Raw genomic sequence first — 18,573 nt, forward strand, 5'->3', positions numbered from 1 at the left:
TTTGTCTGATACCAAGCTTTTGATGACTAAAAGATAATAGTTCAATATTTCTTTTAGCTTTCTTTCTTACCAGAGAATATTTTTTTCTTTTCTTTTTTTTTAGGTGAAGCTATCATACATTTATTTATTTACTTTTCAGAAAAAATTTATCCTGATATGGAATATGGACTCTAGATACCCAAAACAGTCTCGAAGAAGAACAAAGCTAGAAGATGTATATTTTCTGATTTCAAACCACATAAAGCTACAATAATTGAAAGTGTAGTACTGTTTTAAAGGCAGATATATAAACCATTGGAGTTAAATAAAAGCCTAGAGATAAATTCTTCCATATATTGTCAAGTTATTTTTGATAAGGTTTCCACGAACATTTGGTGGAGGAAATACTATTCTTTTAACTAAATATTGTTGAAAAATAATAATTACATGAAAAAGAATAAAATTGGACCCTTGCCTAATACATATACAAATATTAACTCAAAACAGATAAAAGACCTAAATATAAATCTTAATACTCTAAACTTTTAGAAGAAAACCTGGGTCATAAAACCTCACAACATTGAAATTGGCAGTGATTTCTTGGATATGATTTCAATGGCACAGGCAACAAAAGGGTAAATAAACTCCCTAAAAAATAAAAAAAAAATATTGTATATCCTTTTTTTTTTTTTTGGCGGGTCTGGGGATGGAACCCAGGGGCATTTGACCTCCGAGCTACAAACCCTGCCCTATTTTTTTTTTTATTCTTTATTTTAAAACCGGGTCTCACTGAGTTGCAGAGGGCCTCACCAAGTAGCTGAGGCTGTCTGCAAACCGCGATCCTCCAGGTCTCAGCCTCCCGAATGCTGGGATTACAAGCGTGCACCACCACGCCCGGCAAAAATATTGTATATCCAAAGACAATGTAAACAGAGTTAAAAGTTACTGCTAGAATGGGATAAAATATTTCCAAATGCTATATCTGAAGGTATATTAATATTCTTACTAGAAATCCTAAAAATTAGCAACAATAGAAGCAAACAATACAATTTAGAGCTAGGTAAAAGACTAACATAAATAATGAATCTCCACAGATAACCAATCTTAGTTGTCTGTTGGATGGAAAATCTTGTTTCTCTGGTTCTGGTGTGTGTTACCTATTTTTTCTTTGTAGTTAATCTCTTTGAGTATTTTCTATAGCGCTGGTTTTGAAGACATAAATTCCTTCAGTTTCTGTTTGTCGTGAAAGCTTCTTATTTCTCCATCTAATTTGATAGAAAGTTTTGCTGGGTAGTAAATTTTTGGCTGGAAGTTGTTTTCTTTCAGAGTTTGGAATATGTTACTCCAAGCCCTTCTGGCTCTCATGACTTGGTTTGGGAAGTCTGGAGTGATTCTAATTGGTTTGCCTCTGAATGTCACTTGGCCCTTTGTTTTTGTTGCCTTTAAGATTCTCTGCTTGGCTTCCACATTGGTCATTTTGACAATTATGTGGCGTGGGGATCCTCTTTTCCGATCCTGTCTAAAGGGAGTTCTATCACTTTCCTGGACCTGTGTATCGACCTCTTGCTCTATGTTTGGAAAATTTTCTGCTATTATTTCCTTAAAAAAGATTGTTAATACCTTTGGTTTCACCTTCTTTTCTCTCCTCTATTCCAATTATTCTTAGGTTAGCTCTCTTAAAATGGGCCCATATTTCTTCAATGTCAGATTCCTGCTGTCGGATTTTTTTTTTCTAAATTAGAAACTATGCGTTCATTTTTAGAATGATCATCTTCTAGGAGCGAGATTCTATTCTCCATGTGGTCTAATCGGTTGTTTGTGCTTTGAATTGAGGCCTTTACTTCATTAATTGCATCCGTTATCTCTCTTTGGCTCTCTCTGAATTCTTTTTGAAACACCTCTATTATTTCTACAGTTATTTTCCTGATTTGATCTTCTAGAAATCTCTGATTTTCTGTTTTATCGGGTTCTGATGTTGTGGGGTTGTGGGCATTCATTGCTCCATTGTTATTCCTCTTTCCCATGATTTTGGAAGTTTGTGCCTTCTCTGGGTTCTTCCCTAGGTCACTATGACTTCACATAAGGTGCTGTGGATCTCGAGCGTATGGTATCTCAGTTCCCACTACTCCTTTACTGGGTTGTATCGCAGAGTCTCAGACCCTGGGAGTCAATCGAGGCTGCTTTAGACCATGCGGGGTCCCAGATTGGGCGTTCTCCTATGGTGTAATATCTCTGCCACCACCACTCCCCCACTGGGTCAAGTCCCTGGGAGTACAGTACTGGGATTTCTCCTCTAGGGGCCCCAATTTGACTCACTGTTGAGTGCGCAGATGGAGCTGTCGTGGACTCAGTGAATTCACTGCTGCTGCCACCGGTAGCAATATGGCGCCGCTTCCTCACCCTCGGCCGTGAGGCTGGCGTATTTCTTTTCTCTTTTTGAACTCCACTCTAAGTCCCTGCAGGGTGTGCTGAGCCCAGCCCCTGGGAGCTTTAGATGCTCCGTGCGCTGAGAAATATGCAAAATCCTGCCTAGCTGTTCCCCAGTGGCTCACCTCAGCTCACTGTCCACCACTCCTCTCTGGAGCTTGGTGGGCTGTGAGTGAGTTGGTCTGGTGCCGTCTGGTGAACTTGCTGCTACTGCCAGCAGTAAGGCGCTGTTGCCGCGTTCTCGGGAGTGAGGCCGGTGTATCTCCTCTCTGGTTTCTGATCCCCGTTATGAGTTCCCTTCCTCTCTGGAGCCTGGTGCTGCAAGGCAAAATGGCGCCCGCAGCTTCACGCCACAGCTCCGGCTGCAGCACTGCGGTCTGGTTTCTGGTGTCTTGTTTTCCAGCCCTCTTTTTCTCTGTCCCTGAAAATTACATTTTTTTTTTCTCTGCTGATGGTATTTTCTGGCTATGAAAGGCGCTGATTTTGTGGTAATAGAGATTGGTTGTTAGCGGGGCTCATAAGCCCCGTTTTGCTCTGTTGCCATCTTCCCGGAAGTCCCCTCCTGTGTTCTAATAAAAGTTTATATTTACTTCTTCAAGCTGGCTTTGGTTTTGCTTTGTAATGTATTTTACTTTCAGAAGTTATTAACCACAAAATGCATGAGTATTTTTTGTGTAAATGGTCAGTTACTATTTTTAAAAATTTAAATAACAAGAAAGGAATATCATGCATTTACCACATAGTTGCTACTTCCATTGCCCGAATGCTGTTATCCAGTGTACTTTTCTTTCTTCCTAAAGAACTTACTTGGACATTTCTCATACAATGTACCTGTTGGTAATGGATTATTTTCTGTCTGAAGAAAGCATTTCACCTTTGAAAGCTATTTTTGCTGGGTATGTAATTCTTTAAAGATACTGCTTTACTATCTTCTCTACTGCATTGCTTCCAGTGAGAAATAAGCGATAGTCCGTGCAATCCGCTGTAACAAGATACCCCCAAATGAGTAAATTATAAAGCATGAAAATACACTTCTTGCAGTTTTGGAGGTCAGGAAGTCCAAAATTAAGGTGTCCTGGCACACTTCAGGGTGTGTGAGAGTCGCTCCTTGCCTCCCAGGTGGGGCCTTGCTGCTGCATCCTCACAAGGCAGAAAGGTGAAGCTGAGTTGTACCATGAAAGAAGGTAAAAAGGGCCTGAGTTCATTCTCTCCAGCCCTTTACAAGGCACTAATCCATTCATGACAGTGGACCTCTGACAAATTCATCATTTCTTCAAAGGCCCTGTGTCAATACCACAGTAATGGGGACTGAGTTTCAACATAAACTTTGGGGAAGACATATTAAAATTATAGCAATACTAATTTTTTCTCTGTATATATCTTTTCCTCTGGTTGTCAAGTTTTTTTATTTATCACTCATTATGAACAACTTAATTATGATTGACTCTTCATTTCTTTTTCATATATTTGAAGTTTATAGGTCTGTGGGTTTATAGATTTCATCACACTTAGAAAATTTCTTAGTTATTCTCAACTGTTTTTATTCTTCCTTTCCCCCTCACACACTTTCTTTTCTTCAGTGGTTCCATCTCTGTGTATGACAGACTGCTTGAAGTTGTCGCTCAGATCACTGACACCACTTGTATTTCTCAAAACTTTTCTATGCGCTTCAATTTTCAGAATGACTGGTACTATTTCTTCAAGTTCAAAAATCTTTTCTTCTGCCAAATTTAATGCCATTAATCTAGTCTGGTGTGTTTTTCAGCTCAAAAGTTATTGTTCAAAGCACTACAGGTTCACTTAGATATATGTAATATGTCTTTACTTATCCTTTTAAACATATGAAATATAATTATAGTAAGTTTTATAAACTTTTCTGTTTATTAGAGTTAATAAATAGAAAAGTTTATAAAATAATATTCATGAAATAAGATTCAATTATAATCTAATATTCATGTCCATTCTGGTGGTGAGTTAGTAGTAGTAGTAGTAGTTGTTGTTAATGATGTGTGTGTGCACAGTGTGTGTGTGTGTGTGTGTGTGTGTGTGTGTGTGTGTGTGTGTGTAGTTACTTGGAAACAATCCGATCCTTTCTGGTTTGCTTATAAGACTTGTTAGGCAAGAACAGAACAGTACTCTATTGAGGGATAATCATTCCCCACTTCTAAGAAATGACCTTTCAAAGGACTCTACTCAAAGCCCCATGAATTCTGGCTTCTTCATTTTGGTGGGAGAGAGTACGCACTATTCCTATGTGATTTTTTCCTGTGTCCTCTAATCTTTCTGGGCAGTCCTTTCATTCTTCTTAACTATCACCTTCAGCTGACCCCTCCACAGATATGGTTCTCTGAGTATCTTTTTCCTGTTTGGTACTCTAACCTATGAGCTCTAGCTATGTTACTGGGCTCAAAGTTCTGTCTGCCTGACTCAAGGAGACCTCTCTGTCCTGCCTCAGTTTCCTCTTTTTTCCCCTCAAACTGGGAATCTTCTGAAGGCAGTGAGTTAGGGCAATCACATAGTTTATCTCATTTTTTTTTCATTTTTCAGGGATCTTGTCCTCTTTCACTTAATGCCTATGTATTAAACACTATTATTTCATATATTTGACCCATTTGTTGTCATTTCTAAGAGGAAGATAAATCTGAGTCCTTTTCCTCTATCTCAGCTGGAGGCAGAAATCCCAAAGTTTCACTTTTACATTGTAATTCTTCTCACTCATTTAGCGTCTACTGTGTGATGGGTCTGAGCATATTGTTCCTAAGTCTATGAACAGTGCTGTGATGCAAATATTTTTATCCTTGCTTATTGATGAGAAAACAGGGCCTGCAAGGTTAAGCACCATGTCAGCATAGGAGTTAAGTGGAGTCTTATCTGGATTACTGCAAAGTTTAAGCCATCCCCCTCCTTCTATGTCAATTAGCTGAGTTGTGAGCAAACTTCTTTCTGAACATCTGCGTCCTATGATATAGTACATCAGCTTTAAATCAACTTGCAGTAGTGTCCAAGTGGCCCCTACAAGGGAGTGTTCGGGTGGTCAGGAAGCCCTTCCCAGCCATCCCCTTGATAGCCATATAGAACAGAGAAGTCCTCTCCCAGCTGGCCAGGGACTATGAATGGAGTTACAGACAGCACAGAAAGACCAAGTGGCTGTCCACAGTTCAGAGATGCTAAGTATGTCTGCTGTAGTCAGGCCTCCAGGGAGACACCACTGGCATGGCCCGCTGGTGAAAGGCAGCCACCAGTGCACTCACTGAGCACAACTATGTTAGCTCCTGCCAACACATGGAGTGATGGGACACAACCAGCCTCCGGAAGGCTGTAATCAGGGAAAGTAGCTACTCCTTAACTTGCCTTTCTTGTGAGCTGATTTTATGCAAGGAAGTAGACAGAATTTTCCAAAGACATTGATCAATGCTTGCTTCAGAAAATTTCTGACCACAGCCTACAGTGTCAACTCAACAGAAGCTCCCTCTGTCAGAGAGAGAAAGAACTCTGCAGGAGCTACCAGAGGGTCAGACACCCAGCTCAGACTCTATGTATGAATTTTGTGTCTGTATATAATTGGATGAGAGGGTCCATTCTGCTCACACTGTGCACTAGTGACAAAGTTTAAAGAGATATTTGCATACATACTTATTCAACAAATATTTACCAGGCCCTCTGACTTTGAAGATGAAGATGAGTCCCTGACTGTGGATGTTCTGAGCTCAGTAGGGATGTATAGCAGGAAGTGGATTATGTTGTACACTGTGCCCTGCGCTGTTGGCACTCTAAGGAGGAACCCAGATCCTCCAGGGAGTTTTGGAGGGCCCCCTCTAGGAAATGGGTCTTAACATTACAGTGGAAGGAATTGAAAATGACAAGATGAAGAAATAGAGGCAGCTATAATAGCATATGCAAAAGCCCAGAGGCTGCCCCAAGCTCTAGTGCATGCACAGGGATGTTTATTCCCTCCCCTCTCTCATCTTGAGATCACCAGTAGCAAAACAACTGCAGCAGCAGCAGCCTCTTGGCCTTCTTTTGGCGTAGGACAAAGTTGCAGAGTCCTCAGCTGAAATCAATACAATTAATTAAAAGGTAGAACCCGCAGACTGGTGGTTGCTCCATCACCCAAGTACATCCAGCCATTCCTGTGGCATTCTTGCTCTGCTGTTTACCTTCCATTGGAAGATCCTATTTAATTTATTTATTTTTGCAGTACTGGGGATGGAACCCAGGGACATTCTACCTCCGAGTGACACCCCCAGCCCTATATTTTATTCTTTATTTTGAAACGGGTTCTCATTAAGTTGCAGAGGGCCTCACTAAGTCGCTAAGGCTGGCCACAAACCTCCATCCTCCTGTCTCAGCCTCTAAAACCTGGGATTTCAGGTGTGTACCACCATGCCCAGCAGATCCTGTGTTTTGGCTCACGTAGAATCAAAGGTCTTTTCAGGCAAAGGGCCTGAGAAGTCACCTCTTTCTCTTTCCTCATGGATACAGGAATCTACAGCATCCCTGATACTCCAGCTTGAGCCCCACCACCAGCAAAATGAGAAACTTACTACTTTTTTATTGGTGCATAATAATTATTCAGAATAGTGGGCATCACTGTGACATATTCATACATGCATGTAACATACTTTGATCAATTTCATTCCTTTATGAATATTTGCCTTCTTTGGCTACAATTTGTTTGCCCCAGGTATTTCTGGAATCATATTTTCTTTCCTTTTTCCCCACAGCAGAGAGACAAGGAGCATCACCAACCCTATTCTGTTAGGCTGCAATTTATCAAATCCCAGTGACTTGCCAGGTTACTTAACAGGTGTTGACAGCTTTCCCTTGCTGTGTGAGGCAATGGGTGGTGCTGGGAAGGCTGGCCTTTATTGCTTAGAGATTTCTAAACTTTCAGTTTCCTGTGAGATGGACACTCATGGTGTCTGTGCTGTCCCCTGGCCCTGCCTCACTCCATGTACAGCTGCAGTGGATGGTGCCATAGGCATCCTCTCCTTCCCACATCAACCACCTAGAGCACTCTGTGGGAAGGTGAGCACCTGAGCTCAGAGTCAGGGCTAGCAGTGAGCCCCTGCCTCTTGCCCTCAAGGGGAGGACCAATCTCAGGAGGTGTTCTGAGTGCTTCCTGTGGGTAACAAGACAGTCCTCTGTAGCCCTCAGTAACCCCGCTTACATCTTCTTTCCTCCACCCCCTCCTGCATCTCAGGTTCCCTTGCCCCTGATTCCTGTAATCACCACCCAAGTACATCATGTCTACCAAGTCCTCATCTTAGACTCTGCTTCGGGGGGACCCAGGGACTAAAGGAAGGTGGAGCTGTATAGCTAGTGTTTTCAGCTCTGCTCACCAGGCCCTCCAACTCCTTTGGGAAGCATCTGAGCAGGGCCTGCAGGCATCCTGTGTCCTAAAGGCTATGAGCAGCTCAGCTGGCAGTGATCCTTGTCTCACAGACACAAAGAGAGTTTGGAAATTGTCAATGAGTGAGGCCAAACTTAAAAGAGGTCAAAAAAGTATTATAGAGGGGAATGGCAGAGAAGTTGGGGTGTCCTGGATAACTGATGAAATACCAAAGAAATCCTGTATACTCACAATAGAATTTACTCAGCCACAGAGGAAAACAAAAGTATGTCATTTGCAGGAAAAAGCATGGAACTAGAGAATATTGTCCTCGGTGAGGCCAATCAGGATCAGAAAGTCAGGGATCCTATGCTTTCTCTCATATGTGGAAGTTAGAGGGAAAATAGGAAACAAAAGGAACTTCAGTAAATGAAGAGAAAGACCAGTAGAATAGTGGGAGGGGATTGAGGAGGAGGGTGAGAGGAGGATTGAGGAAGAAAACAGCTCAAATAATGCTATGTCTGTGGATGAAGGTATCACTACCAATCTCACTAACATGTAGGGTAGGGGAGCGGGTAGGATCCAGAGGGACGCACACCAAGTGCTGTGTGCACCTATGTTTGTATGACTTCAAACCACATTATAATGTATGATTACAATGCACCAATAAAAATACTTCAAAAAAGAGACCATGAGAAAATATTGGAGGAGACCATAATGTGGCGAGAGGAGAGGGATGATAGACATAACTCCATGAATCTGGCTGACTTGACATGTGGAGAGGGTCCAAAGAGCTGATCTGGTCAGCCAGCATGAGTTTGACCTTTTCAGCAGAACTTTCTTTTCACATTTATGAGACATACTGGTGTGCATGCACGATTTAAAATTTTTAGTCTTGCCTTCATTAAAAAGAAACCAAAATAGTGCCCAGTGCTCAGTACAGAGCCCCAGGTTAGCTGATGACCAATAAAAGTGGCCACCCTCTATTTCCTAGGATCTCTGCCCTGGTCCACCAGGCGTCCAGCACCCCAGAGTGCTCCAAGTGCCTCTCTCTAGTGTGTTTCCAGTGTTCTTTGGCAGATTATTTGAACTTTTTGAGCCTCAGTCCCCTCATAGTTTGCATAACAAAGGCAAAACCCAAATAGTGTAGAGTTCAGAGGTTTGGTACTATTAAGAGAATAATCAGCTCAAACTAATTTCAACCACAAATGCCTTGTTTGCCTCCTCGGGGAAGGGAGCTGACAGGGCAATGGTGCAGCTCACTCAGGTCTTGGGCTCCAGGCTCTGCCGCTTGCTCACCTGCCCCTGCCTCTGCCAGCAGCATCCTCAGGTAGGCTGTCCACAGCCATGGGAGCTGAAGACAGGCTTCCTCATTCTCACTCAGGGATGGAAAGTGTGGCCTCCTTCTGCACTTGTCAGTCAGAGGCATTGGCTTCTTTTGATTGGACTGACAGAACTAAGTCTGGGCCTGAGAAGTGTAACACACCTGGTATGGACACTGAACCAGCCCTGGTGAACATGGGGGCCAATTGCACCGGGTGGGTTGTGCCAACTGGGTGAAAATGCACAGTGCTGCCCGAATTCCTCCAACACTGACTGTTGCTCAGATAGGCCAAGAATCTCCAGGGAAACTCTGGAAGTTGCTAAAAAGAGGGCAGTTGGGGGCTGGAGCTTATAAGCACCAGTCCACTAACTGGCAAGCATTGCATATACAATTATTTAAATGTTTTTATTGGTGCATTTTAATTATACATCATAGTGAGGTTCAAAGTGATGCATTGATACATGCACACAGTACTCGTGTGTTTCCCTCTGAACCCCCATCCCCTCTGTACACACTAGTGACATTGGTAGTGATACCTTTATATATGGATGAAGCATCATTTAACTGTTTCCTTTGTACATTCAATTTTTCTCCCTCCACTCTTCTCCCAATCTCCTCCACCATTCTACTGATGTTTCCCTTCATTTATCTGAAGTCCCTTTTGTTCCCTATAGTCTCCCTATTGCTTCCCCACATATGAGGGGAAACTGTTAAAGTTATTGTTATAGACTGAATGCTATTAGTTTCTAAAAATTCATACATCAAAATTCTAATCCCAATGTGATGGGTTTAGAAGGTGATGTCTTTGGGGTTGAATCGATCATAGGGAAGGAGCCCTCGTCATGAGCTTAGTGTTCTCATAAGAAGGGGCTTGAGAGCTGGCTCCCTTTCTCTGTGTTTTCTACTTTGTGAGGTACAATGAGAACAGCCATCTGTAAGCCAGAAAGCAAGGTTTCTCCAACCTTAGAACTGCTGGTGCCTGGATCTTAGGCTTCCACCCTCCAGAACTATGAGAAAAACCCCACTTTCTACCCCGGACTGACTAACACAGTTTGTAGTCCATCCTCCAGATCTTCAGATTCAACTGACCACAAGTCAAAACTATTTGGGGAAAAAACATGTTTTTACTGAACAGGTGCAGATTATTTTTATTATCCCCTTTCTATATAATATTTACATTTTATTAGGTATCTCAAGTAATCAGATTTAAAGTACACTGGAAGATATGTATAATTTTTTTTATTTTTTATTTCTCAGTTGTATTTTTATAACTCCCCAGTTTATTCTTTTCTCCATATGAATGAGATTGCACTGAAATTACCTATATTTGCTGTAACTTTATTAAATGCTGATGAGGAATACTCATCAATATTTCAATACTTAAACACTCCAACATAACAGAAAATTTTCCACCTTCCTAAACTTTTTTTCACACCTAAGCCAATTTGCATTTGACATTTCAGTTACATGTGCATACAATAAACACCTCTCAACCAACACAGAAACCACTGAACACAAGTGTCCTTCTCTCCAGATAGAATTAAAGAACTTTTAGAGGCAAAGTGGTTCAACTGTGGCAAATAAGCTGACCTCCAAACAAGTATTAAAGGGGCTAAAGATCGACCAATCTATCTCTGTCGACAATTTTCTAGATATGTGAGTGTGTGTTAACAGTGTGTGTGAGCTAAAACCCTTCCAATGCAGGTGAAGAGCTGCAGTGGATGGGCCGCGGTGACCCCTCAGAGTCCTGGGCAGGGTGCACAGGCGAGCAAGGGTGCTCTGCCCGTCCTGGCTGTCCACCAGCATCCGGGCCTCACCTGGCCTCCACTTACTTTTCTTCACTGTTCTATTTTGTTCTGTATTTGCTTATTCTGCTATTTTGTACTTAGGGCAAAGCAGAAGTTTCCACTAGTCTTAAGGAGGCTTACTATACCCCCATACCTTTCTGAATCAAGGACTTTTATTCATTCTGCAAATACAACTGATTACACCCAACCTTTAGGGTCAACAGAAGGTCAGCTGAAGGGCCAAGTGGAGACTGAGCCAAAGGAATGTTGTCACACTGGAGCACAGGCTGAGGAGAAGAGCTTGGATGGGAGTGAGTAGCCTGGCCGCGGCGGGGCAATATAAGCCCTAGTGGGCCTTCTCCAGGAAGGATCTGCAGCACCTACACACTGCTGGTACACCAGCTCAAAGTCAGAGTCATTCCCATAATAGGGATCTTCAATAATGAGTTGTTTTTGTGGATCATAGCTTCCAAGGAGTTCAATTTTAGCTTTGCAGTTTTTAACTTGATTACTTTTTCTATTCAAATCCCTGAGATTGCTTTCATCCATACAGAGTATATAGTCAAATGTGGCAAAGTCTTCTTTGGTAATCTGTCTTGCCTTATGGCTGTGCTAATGCCATGATTTCTTAGGCAGCTCACAGCTCTTGGGTCCGGGGACCGGCCCACGTTCCAGTCAGAAACAGCGCCGCTGTCAATCGCCCAGTTATCTGAAACATTCTGGTCAGTTACAAGTTTTCTGAAAACTGCTTCTGCAATGGGTGACCGGCAAATGTTACCCTCAAGTCTCCAGGATACCCACAACTCCCCACCTCTCCAGCAAGGGTGCCCCCCTTTCAGTCTATCTCAGCACTGCAGCTGGAACAAATTACTCCCTCCCCTGTATAATTTATATGAAAATATCACCCAATTTTACATAAAGAACTTGGGAATCCTCAGATTTGACCATCCTTAAGCAATACTGGAATCAGTTTCCCAAAGATACAGAGGAAAGACTGTGATAGAGTGATGACAGAAGTGATGGGCACTTCCTGATGTATGGTAAAGAAAAACACCTTGAATTAGCCTCAATTTAATGATTTAATGTAGATAAAGAACAACAAAGGTAGAGGACAACTTGAAAGTGCACACAGACATGTTCAAAGATATGGGGCTGTTTAAAGAAACAATATCTGTTTTTTGTTTTTGTTTTTTTGGTTTTTTTTTTGTGGTACTGGGGGTGGAACCCAGGAGCTTTCTACCTCCAGGCTATACTCCCAGACATAATTTTTATATTATTTTATTTGGAAACAGGGTCTCACTAAGTTGCTGAGAGCCTCACTAAGTAGCTGAGGCTGGCTTCGAACCTGTGCAATCCTCCTATCTCAGCCTCCCAAGCGCGGGGATTACAAGCATGCACCACCACGCCGGGCTAGAAACAATATCTGTTTAAATATATATTTAATGATACTTCTTATACATTACATCCTCAGACTTTATAGGCACTCGGTTGCATAACTTAGCAGATGATAGAATGAAGGCCAGGAAAATCCTGGAACAATGATAAGTGCTTGTCACCAACACATTTAAGCTGTGTTGACTTAAGAAATTGGTTGTTTAATGTCTATCTCCTGGAAGGCGGGGATTGCACATATCTTGATCACATCTGTATTCCTAGTTCTGTACACAGTGCCTGTTTCAGTTTGAGATCAATAAGTACTTGTCATATAGATGAAGGAATGGATCAGAGAACAATCGCAAATATCTCCTTGGTTTCCTATCTAGATATTCTGGAGCCAAGGAGGAGCCCTGAATGCAGGAGTTTACTGAATATCTATTCTGGATGCACCATCTCATGTGGCCCTCTTAAGGAGCAAAATCATTCCTTAAAAAAAAAAAAAAAACAGAAAGAATATTGGAGGGAACTGAACAGGTCTCTACAGAGAACCAAAAGTGCCAAACACCTGTTCTTGCACGGCCTTCTTATGCAGGCTTGTCCCTTTCTTGCCTGGACATTGACTATGCTTTGGGCATACCATTTCCCTAAAATTAAACTTACACTCTATTCTTCCAGGGGCATAAAGAAGCCTTGCCCCAAGTGGGTGGCATTGACTCTCCTGTGCCCACTCTCCCTGAGCCTGTGACATCACTCCAAATCCTCGCTCTTGAACTTCATGCTTGACTAAGGCCATGGGACTCTCATGTACGGCAGACCGATCTGGACCAATGTCAAGGCTGACTCCACTTTGCAGCTCTTTCCCAGAGGCATAGATAGGACAATGTGTTCTATATTGAAAACAATGGATTTCTCATTTGTCTTCCTTCTGATTTTGAATTTTCTTATATCAGTTTTTTAAAACTAGATGCATTTCTAATAAAGCATGTTTTGGGGCACTTGGGGAGCTGTATATCTTTTTGGAGACCCAGAAGTAATGATTTGTTGGGCTTCTCTGCTAACCCCCAGAGGCTGCCCTCTAACCCTCATATGGACAGGTCCAGAGAGGAGAAGCTGGGAAGGGGAAGCAAAGCTTTGTATCATGAGTGTGGGAAGAAACAGTAGAAATCAGTTCCTCAGCATATATTCCTTCCCTGGATCCTACAGAACCACTTAAACTGGGTGAAAAATTAAAAATTCACAACTTAGCTGGGTGTGGCGACACATGACTGCAATAGCAGTATTTATGAGGCTGAGACAGGAGAGTTTCAGGTTTGAGGCCAACCTCAGCAACTTAACAAGACCTTGTTTCAAAATAAAAAATAAAATAGGGATGGGGGTGTATCTTAGAGGTAGATATGCCTGGGTTCAGTTCCTGGTGTCCCCCACCAATATTAAGTGAATTCACATCTCAAAAGTCACCTAGGGAACCAAACCAGACTCAAAGTATCTTCTGGACTCGTGGATCTTGTTAGAACACACAGCCAGCTGCCTGCAAAGAGGCAGACAACAAACAGGTGGCCTCCTTCCCAGCCCCTCAGCACATGCCCACCGTGTGTGTTAATTTAAGCTGGATCAATTTCTTCTTGTCTTGGTCATGCTTTTCTAGTTGATTTTATAAGACATTAGAAAGAAGTAAGAAATCCAGTGTTAATCGGGAGTAAATGGGGAACACATTCACTGACAACAGTTGATTGGGACCTCACCACTGTGTGGAATGAGAATGATCACCTTTCATTTAGGGGCGGGATAGACACAGGACGGCCACGTAAGAGCTGTGTGCTGGTGAGGGGCATGGGTAAGGACGAGGACTCCCCACAGGCATTTGCAATGTGGAACCAGCTCACCTCTCCACGGGGCCTCCCATCCTCTCAAGCTGCCATTTCTGGTAAGTATGAGCCTAGGGATGAAGCTTGTTCTCCACAAAGAACCTGAAGAAGGGGGGACCAGACATTCCGGTTACCTATTATTTTGTCAAACGGAGAGCTTCAACCTCCTCTCTGTCCTCTTAGAAGAGATGGAATCAGCTAGAGGGACAGCGCCTTGCTTGGGCTTAGCAACCTTTGCTCTTCATTCTTGGTAGATAATTCATTATCGCTAGCTACTTCGATCCAGTTCAGGTCAACAAACACGTTTGGAGCTACCTCGACGTGGAAAGGCTACATGACAAATAAGATAAGGTTGCCATCCTGATGGCGATCAAAAGCAACTGGGGAGGCAGAAAGGTGGCTTGACAGCCGCAGCCAGGTAGGACGTGACAATATCGAGGGCAGAGAGGCAGCCCACCTCGGCACCAGGCAGGCTTCCTGGAGGAGGTGGCCCAGGAAGTGTGCTTTCTTCCTGGACGGGATGGCTGGGACTTTAAGTCAAAGGCAGGAAAAGATACAAAGAGACCTTATTCTCTGTATTAGGTATGATAGTCACAGAAATGGGGAGCTATGGACTTTCAGGCTGTATTTAGGCAACAGGGATGTTTGGTATGATGCTAAGCTAGGTTCAGGCATTTGTTTTTTTGTTTTGCTTTGGCACTGGGGATTGTACACAGGAACATTCTACCTCCAAGCTATACCCCCAGCCCTTTTTATTTTTCATTTTGAAACAGGGTCTCACTAAGCTGCTGAGGGTGTTGCTAAGTAGTTGAAACAGGCCTTCAGCCTGCAATCCTATCCTCCTGTCTCAGCCTCCCAAGTATTAGGATTATAGGCATGCAGCACTGTGCCCATGTAGGCCCAGATTTTCAATCTTCAAGGAGAACCAACTGAGATGGTATAAGCACAATAGTTCAGGCTCCTCTGCCAGATATTTTGGTCTAGAACAGTCAATTGTGAATCTGTTTTTCTAAAAAACAAGAATGCCCAGGGGATCACTGGGCAGTATAGGGAATCAAGAACTTTGGCAGTGAAGTTGGGTATGAAGAGAGGTGGGGGGAGTGGAGGCTGTGGAGACTGTGGTACTATCAGATGGAGTTGAACACTATTCTTCATGTAGAGAATCCATGCTTTAGAACAATAGAAGCCTAGTGCATTAGCTAGACAGCAGGAAGTAAGAGCCCCGGGGAGGCTCTATCACTGGGGGCAAAAAACAAGGAAGGCATGCTAGCAATAATGCAGAGGTGAGAAGAAAAGACTTTAATTCTGGGCCCTCAGGATCTAAAATCAGCCCTGCCACACGGCCTGAGGAAAGGTTCTGAGACCCTCAAGACCCCCAGAATTCAGGGAGAATATGAGCAGACTGGTGCTTCTGTGTTCCCCAGGACCCATCTGCTTTTATCTGTTACTTGGAGATTTTTAAATGCACAGCTCATGGTTGAAGGTAGAACAAGATATCCCCTCAGCCTGTCCCCTAGCAACCAAGTGTTGACCCAGCCACAGTCCTGCCTGGATCTCTGAATTTTGTGGGCATGTTGTAAGTCAGGAAGGGCTGGAAAGTTCCTCAAGGTAGCTGTGATGAGGAGAAACTGTCAGATGCTTGTGGTATGAGGAGGAGAGGGCCAGTGATGTTCACACAGTTCACACTGACAGCAAGCATCCACGGACCATGGGTTCTGGGTTGTAACCTACACTAGTCCACTGCCTACCAGCCCACCTAATTTTTAGCTTCTCTTGCAAGCAAGATAGGTCTCCATCCTCCCCAGCAATTTTGTGGGCATCTACCCAATAGTTTTTTTCTTCTTCCTCATAATTGGGTACAGTCAGCCATTTACTGTTGCTTGTTGGAACTAAGAACTCTGACTAATGCAGAATACAAATGAGAGAAATGTATTATTCATAAAGCCATCTTATAAATGGCGGGCTATTTCCATGGGCTAAAGGGACGTTCAGCTTCTGAATCTTAGACATTTAAAATAAGAGTGATTTGTTTAATTGTAAAAATGGGAAGTTTTGGAAGAGTTGCTGAGGGCGGTTGACAAAATTGGTTTCAGATGTGCTAAGCTTGAAGTACCCCTGGGACAACCATTCACACAGATGGAAAAATTGATGAATTAATCAGGATTGATTAGGCTATCAAATAAGTCTCAATGTAATGGTACAATGAAATTTTTCCTTTGGCACATGGAAGCAAGGGGACATAAAGTATCAGAAACCTTGGGGCTGTGTCCCCAGGGAGAAGAAGCAGAATGGCCCATTCTCCGAGTGGGGGGTTACACACAATGACCTCCCCCCTAAATGGTATACAGCATAAAAAGAGGGGAGAGACCTGGCAAGTGCTGCTTCAGCCAGGAAGCAACACTGGCACGGACAATGGCAAGCCATGTGGGCTGTGTGTGCTCTCAGCACAATGTGTGAAATACGGCATTCCCACCCCGAGATATCCCCCAGTCTAATCCTGAGGAAATTATCAGAAAAGCCCAACTGAAGGGTTTCCTACAAAATACCTGACCAGACTTCTAAAAATAAAGTTCACCCCAAAATAAGGAAAAAAATACTTCTGGTGATAAGAGCAACCTAAGAACTACCCTCTTAGCAAATTTCTAAATGTATGATTCAGTATTGTGAACACCAGGCAGACGCACAGAACTTTATGATTTGTTCATCTCACATAACTGAAACATTACACCTTTTCCTACCTGCTTTTCCCCCTCCCTCCAGACCCTGGCAACCCTCATTCATAATAATAATGATGATGATGATACTAGAGAGGAAAACCTCTGGAGGTGATGGATATATTTAGGACATAAACTATTGACGGTCACAGTTGTGTACTTAACTCTAAATTCGTCAAGCTGTGTAAATTAGAGTAAGTGACTAAATCTTTCTTCCTCTAAACTGTGGTCATCAGCTTCCTGGGTCACTGCAGTGAGAATGCTGACCGAGACACAGAGTAAACACAGATGTGGACAATGTTTTCTGGATATCATACCAAAAGCACAGGCAACAGAAGCAAAACTAGGGAGGCAGGATTTCATCAAATTAAAAAGCTTCTGCACAGGAGGAAGCAACCAAGCAAGTGAAAAGACACCCTGCAGATGGCAGAAAATGTTTACTGAGCATAAACTCCTAAGGGATTAATATCCCAAATATCTGATAAAACTCAATAGCAAAATAAATAATCTGATTTTAAATGGGAAAATGACCTGAATAGTAGTTCTCAAAAGAAGGCATACAAATGGTCAACAAGTATAAAAAGATGATCAACACCACTAGTCATTAGAGAAATAAAAATCAAAACCACTATGTGATATCAGCTCACACCTTGCAGAATGGCCATTATCAGAGAGACTGAAGAAGACAAGTCTGGCAAGGACGTGGAGGAAATGGGACCCTTGTACACGCTTAGGGGATGTAAATTAATTCATTATTTAAAGTTTTCATAATGAAAAACATTATGGAGTTTCCTCAAAAAATGAAAACCAGAACTACCATATGAACCAGCAATTCCTACTTCTGGGTGCATTTTGAAAGGGAATGCTATCAGTGTCTTAGAGACTAGACTCATAATATAAGCAAAAGAAAGAATAGAGTGTTGGTGGCCACCAGAGGCTGGGAAAAAAAGAAATGGGGAGATGTTTTTAAAAAGGCATAAGGTTTCAGTTATGTAAGATGATTATATTCTGGAGAGCTAATATACAGTGTGAGACTAGAGTTAATAATACTCTTTCATATTTGAAATTTGCTAAGAGAGTAGATCTCATGTTCTCACTGCAAAAGAAATAAAATGAAAGAAAAAGGAAAAAACAAACTATGAAAGGTGATTATATGCTTGTTAGCTTGGCCATGATGATAACTTCACAATGTGTATGTACATGAAAACATTAAGTTGTGCACCTTAAATATATACAAATTTTATTTGTCAGCTATACTTCAACAAAGCCGAATAAATAAATAAGAACCTTGTGGAACCTACCACAATGAAAACTATTCTTCTTATCTCCTTTATCCCTGCCCATGAAATTCCATTAGGAACCCTAGAAATGGTCTGCAGCCCCCAGAAGACAGCAGGCAGCAATGGATGGTTGTCTCAGTCAATGTCCTCTCTACTATAATCCAAAACAACTGACTACACAACTTAAAAGAAAGGGGGACTTATCTACTCATAGTGGGAGTTTGTTGTTGTTGTTGTTGTTGTTGTTGTTGTTTAGTTTTTTTTTTTTTTTAGATTTGAGGTCCAGACCTTGTGCATCTGACTTCTGCATATGCCAGGGCATGGCAGTGGGAAACAGAGATACAAGCGAGAGCAAGGGCTCTGCTGTCATGTCATGAAGAACAGAAGCAAGAGAGAGAGCAAACAAGGAAGGGGTTCAAAGACAAAGCACAGTCCCTAAGGCCACACCCATCTTCTCCAGCCAAACCCCACCTGCCTAGGTTATCATC

General features: G+C 42.5%; 1 pseudogene across 1 annotated transcript; it reads right to left on the bottom strand.

Moving 5' to 3' along the window:
* Positions 1-11,195: 11,195 nt before the first annotated feature.
* On the bottom strand, positions 11,196-14,058 carry LOC308258769 (low molecular weight phosphotyrosine protein phosphatase-like; annotated as a pseudogene). The gene is made up of 3 exons: positions 13,994-14,058; positions 12,887-13,113; positions 11,196-11,660 (listed from the first exon to the last, which is right to left on the bottom strand). The product of its transcript is annotated as a low molecular weight phosphotyrosine protein phosphatase-like (transcript).
* Between the last annotated feature and the right edge of the window lie 4,515 nt (positions 14,059-18,573).

The sequence above is a fragment of the Muscardinus avellanarius genome, assembly GCF_963383645.1.
Source record: "Muscardinus avellanarius genome assembly, chromosome: 2".
Taxonomy (NCBI): Eukaryota; Metazoa; Chordata; class Mammalia; order Rodentia; family Gliridae; genus Muscardinus; species Muscardinus avellanarius.